The sequence below is a fragment of the Labeo rohita genome, chromosome 4, assembly GCF_022985175.1.
Source record: "Labeo rohita strain BAU-BD-2019 chromosome 4, IGBB_LRoh.1.0, whole genome shotgun sequence".
Lineage (NCBI taxonomy): Eukaryota > Metazoa > Chordata > Actinopteri > Cypriniformes > Cyprinidae > Labeo > Labeo rohita.
In genome coordinates this window covers 45809002-45814806 of record NC_066872.1, presented here as the reverse complement: position 1 = coordinate 45814806, position 5805 = coordinate 45809002, and positions in this window count along the sequence as shown.

Below are 5805 nucleotides of genomic sequence, written 5' to 3'. Positions count from 1 at the left end.
TCCGTTATGGCGGAGGCTTGGCTCATGAATATTAATGACGCGGCGTCACGCGCAGCCAGTGGACGCTCTCCGATTGGCTAAGAAGCGGGCGTGTCGCTCGCTATGAATATCAATAAGGTTCATATCCGGGAAGCTAACCGTCTGCAACGTCGTCAAAGCGTAATATTTATCCTGTACGGGAGCTGTACGAGCTCAACTCTTGTTTGTTATTCCAGTCACATAAAAACTCGGCCCCGGAGCGCGACTGGAATCCGCCTCTTCTAAAACTCTTTTCTGTACTAAAACAATCAGCAGGGAGAAACACATTTCTCTCACATGTGCTTTTGTCGTAAACACGTTCATCTGCCAAATAATGACATTGGATCCCAAGGGTGTAAGACAATAAAGATGAGAGAAAAAAGCTTTTTTTTTTATGGTGCAGATTTACAACACAAGACGGGGGGGTATCCAAAAACGTTAGACAACGTTTAAAAAAATCTTAATGCATAAATATAAGAAATATAAGTCGTTCATAAACGATTTGCTTCAGTCACGTGGCAAATGAACAAAATGACTCGGTACTCGAGAGGCCAACTAATCGTTTCTGTTCATCATAAATTAGATTTGGCTGCATTGAATTTCATATTCATAATAGGGTTTTTGACATTTGAAAACGATATATTGATTCTACTCTGCTCAAATTAAATTAAATAATCGGATCAGTAAAATGATCCGATGTTGCCATTACTAAAGATGAACATTTTTTTGCCTTTAGTCAATTCGGTTATTAGTTTGCAACCACGTGAGGGCGGTGTGTCACTAGATTAAACTTCATCTGTGTGTTTTAATATTATTTGTGTTTCATTTGGTACGTTTTCTCAGCAGTGTTCAACAGATGAATGATGTTAGCTGATGGCTGTCTAAGGGAGTGTGGTTTATTTGTTATTTTTTAGCATAATTGTGCATTGAAGGTAACCCAAGAATAAAAGTCTTAAAGTTATGAACAAACGTTCATCGAGCAATGATAATAGAACGCCCGTTCAAAGTTATTTGGTTTTTAATAATGTGCTCAAAATATTAGCACAAAAACGTTATTTATGCATCATTTATAAACGTTTTTTTTCTGTAACGTTTTTGAAATGTTATTATTTATTGCAGAACGTTCTAATAAAGTTCTAATAAAGTTTAAAGCATCAGTGTTTTAATTTGCATAGCTTAATGGAACGTTATCTAAACGTTCTTAAACGTGCATTTTTTATTAGTTGCTGTGATGAAAATCAAGGACTGCGGTTGGATCTTGAAAATTATACATCCAAACAAACACTGCAGCATAAATATGAAGTTATGGACTATATGTTCAAATATTCACCACTAATGGCAAACCAAAACTTAATAGGTACACAAAATTCCAGGATCTGTTTACCTGAGAATGAGTTAAAGGTTTTAGAACAGGTTGTTCTCTATATCTGACACAGAATCCTGTTCGGATCTGTTGGCCTCGATGTTTTTATCAATATTCAAATCAAATCAAAATTATTTATATTTTTCACATGCAGCTTTACAGAAAATCGTGATGTTGATGTTTAGAATATCTTAATATCATATTTTATATTAGGATATATTCATATCCTCTCCACTGTTAAATCATGAGATACGTATTTTTGTTTTTATAATTCTGGTGTTGAATATTGTCACTGCCTCCAGGTGGCGTCATTGAGCTTTTTCAACCAGATCCAAACTTTTTTACATTTATTCTTCCCATAGGATTTTAAAATAGTCTTTTTTAAAGTGTTATAAGTCATAAACAAAACCAACCAGCTTTGAGGAGAATCACAACATTGCAAACTCTGATTTGAAGCAAAAAAGTATTGAAAATCGAACAGAAAGACATATAACTGCTTTAATGAAGGGGAAAAGACTACAATCCCGTGAGGCACTGCGAAAGACATAATCGAATGGTAAAACGATAGTAAAATATAAAACTATTCATTTAAAGTTGTTACAGAAATAACATTTCAATTTTTTTGTAAAATATATACTAAGATTTTTTTGTTGTTGTTAAATTTCCAATGCCATGAGAACATGAGGTATTACATATTCATGTCAAATTACAATAGCTGCGAGAGAAAAGAAAAGAGAAAAAATGGAAATTACATAAAATTCAATGCTTTCAGAGCATTACATGTTTTCAGTGCCTTACTGTTTTTTGATTGCTCCAGAAGATTTACATACAGTGTAAAGTCATTAATAAAATGGGAAAAAATGGGTCTACACTGAGCCCACTTTTTCTTATGTATATGGTATTTTCCTAACAAAATAAACAATAGTTTAATGTGTTGTTCCTTACAATTCAAATGTTAATTTTCTGTATAAAACAGCACATCAAATATCCAAATTTCTATCATACATTCTATCTTTCTATTAATATAGAATTCCACATCCTTCCAAAATATATACAACTATTTAAGTATTTTGAGAGCAGGTGCTTACTCGTGTGGGCGGAGCTAAAGAGCTCAACTCACTGATTAGTGGAATTTTCAGCGCAGCATCATGGGTAATGTAGTTTCTCCATCATAAATTCCGCTGTTAAACACAATTTTTTAAGTCGGAATAATGCGAACAGATGTGTTCAGCAAACACAAATGCTGAGTTAACAAGCCCTGGGTTCACAGCAGGTCTGTCTTTAATGGTTTATAAATGACTGCTGTGCTATATTGAATATTAAATTACACGTGCTAAAACATGTAGTATACAAAAAAAATGATTCTGCGTGGAATACTCTACACCACAATGCAATGTGCAGTTTTGGTTTGTTGCATAACTGCTATTTGTGTGCAGAACATTATTGTTCTTTGTTACTTTTATGCATTGATTTTTTTAATAGTCAAAAATATGATTGCACTCTGTATTGATATTTTGGTATTTCGGGACCCAGAATGGTTTTTCTGTCATCGCTGTGAAAACCCCATCTGTTTTGAAACGGTGTAAAATCTCTTATATGTACTGGATCATGTGTATGTCGATGGATCCAGGAACAATCAGCAGCAGCAGCCAGACTCTGACATGTGCGGCGTCAGTCTGGAGATTCACTGTTGACTCTCTGAATCTCCCAGAATGCTCTGCTACATTTATAGTGTGTGTGCACTTCAAAACCTCCTGAAAAGCTGATGGGCTTCTGAGTTTATCTAATCAACATCTTTTAGTTATTCCAGTTACATGCAGAATCAACATGCAGGATGATTCATCTAAAGTGTGCAACTGATATTTGATTCATGAACCATGACAATAATACACTGTGGCTTCAATCAGCAGAATGATTCATTCCAGTGAGTCAGTGATCAGATGTTGTTGTTCAATGTAAATGAGCTCATGTTTTTTAATGGTTTCCACACACGTTTGTGTTCGTCCGTCCACTGCAGGCCATCTGCGGTCTTACAGCAGGACGGAGATGAGCCTTTCTCAGCCGAATCTGCACAGCTGCTTTAGTCGTTGAGCGCTCAGCTCATGAAGGCCTGGTTTAATACTGCTGGACGGGGCTCTTTGGCTTCACTTCTGTCATTTCCATTCTCTGTGTTTCTCCTCTGGAGCTGCAATCGAAGATGGATGGCTCTGTCGAGCATCTGCTCGCTTACGCCTCTGTTTTTACAGCGTCTTTCACACCAGACATCCCGCTGAGGGACAAACGGATCGTCCCGTTTCATATCTGATATCTGAGCTGCAGATGAGGCTTTATTTTGCTTTTATTTTGTTGAGCTGCTCTAGTGAACATGATCATTACATTTCAGATGCAGTCAATAGTTTCTGCTCCAATCCATGCTTGACAGCCTAGTTTAGCCATGCAAGTCCACTAGTGCGTTCTTGTTTAGTGAAATATATGATAAAATGAAATACATTTTCATTGTAATTAAAGTTTTAGTAGTTTTTATGTCTTTATAGTTTTAGCTTAAATCTACAGTTAAAAGTCAGAGACCTCAACTGAAATGTGTCTCTCATGTTCATTTCTCCAGCTGAATGACAAGGAGAAACATCTGAGACTCTGTGAATTCCTCTGGGAAGTGTGTTTGTGTAAACTAGACCTGTTTAAGAAACCTGGTTTTGTGCACACAGATGGACTGGTCTGGCTCGCGGCCCTGAGGACAAACTCAATGATTCAGTGTGTAATTTCATTAATTATAAGCGGCGTGTGTCGTACACTGCTCTCTTTATGAGCGGCGCTCAGACTCACAGAGCGGTTCTGTGTTCGGCTCTCGAGCTGTTACGAGCGTCGGCCACACATCGAAACACGTCAAAACCATGAGACAGATGTTCAGCGACAGCTACACGCTTCACGACTGAGTTTGTGTTAATGTGACCTGCGGAGATGGAAGAGTGTATTAAACCTTTAGACAAAATAGTGCTTTTTATTAAGTATCATATTTGATCAATCAGGCCTTTATGGCTCATAGTCTGATATAGAGAAAAAACAGCTTGATTTTCAGCAAAAAGACATGGATTTTTTTTTACTTGATGAAAAAGACTCATTTAAAGGGATTAAGCAGATTGTGAGTGGCAGCAAAGTTTGATCATTTAGAGACCTTATAGTAGGGTTAATGACTTGAGAAATAGTGATAGTATTATTACTAAAGCTCCAAAATTCCCAGCATTCCTGGTTCCTCCACAGACCGCGGTGGAGATGCCTGCAGCTGCGCAGTCGGCAGGAATGCCTGCAGCAGAATCGCCTCTTCTTCCACAGGTTCGCTGCGGTGTTTGAGCGTAAACAGAGTCTGTCACCTGTAAAACACACGATCCGTTCCTGCAAACCAGCCCTGCGCTCGTGTTTGTACTGGCTGAGACGAGCCATCAGAGCGGTGCATGCTGGGAAGACACTTTTTTTCTCTGTTGCTATTCTAAGTATAATGACTGGCACCTGGCCACACCTCGCTGAACGCCAGACCCGAGACTCGCGCTTCAGGACCTGACTTAAGGGGTTTGATTCAGACTTCTCAGTAGTTATACAATTAAAACCATTTTTGAGTGTTGCACATGTGCAAGTTGCAAACCAGAAACACATCATATTACACACATTGACACACAAAAAGAAAACGGAGAGTCATATTTACAGTGGAACATAACTAGTCTGCAACGAATCACTGCTGTAAGCATAACTTTTTATTGAGTTCATGTGCATGTGCAAAAGATCTTTTCAAAGGCAAAACTCACCACACAAACACGCTTTCTCTGTCTCTTTTCCCTCCCTCGGGCCTCTGGAGACGTAATCAATCAACACTGGCGCTCTCAGGTGTGTCTCTGCATCTCATTCACTGATTGTTTCAGCATGTCGATCCTGAGAAACTTCACATGAAAGCTCCTCAAGTCTTCATCAGAGCAAGCACAAACTCAAACCGCATCGCTGAAAGAATCGGGACAGCAGAGATGTTTAATCTGCATTATTAAATCAATGCTTAATCAGTTTTGCATTTGATAACACAGCGCAACAAGAACTTTGATCTCTTGCAGAGTTTTGTCAATTTGCTTGTGGCCATAATCATGTTTAGCAATTACAACAAATGCGATTTACTTAATAAGAATTGATTTCCCTGTGCTTGTCCTGCTGATTATATAGGACAATCAAATATTCACTCCAGCCACTAACCTACTTATAATAGCCAAGCTCATTTCTAGAAAGTGTGAATTTAGGATCAGTTTTGTTTGGATAAACTTAAACTAATGTGGAATAGGGTTTAATGAAGACATCCCCAGTTGATGGGTTTAGGAAATGAAGCATCACTGTGAGGATTGAGCTCATTCACAGCTCATAATAGAGGAGCAGATAACAGCAGACACACA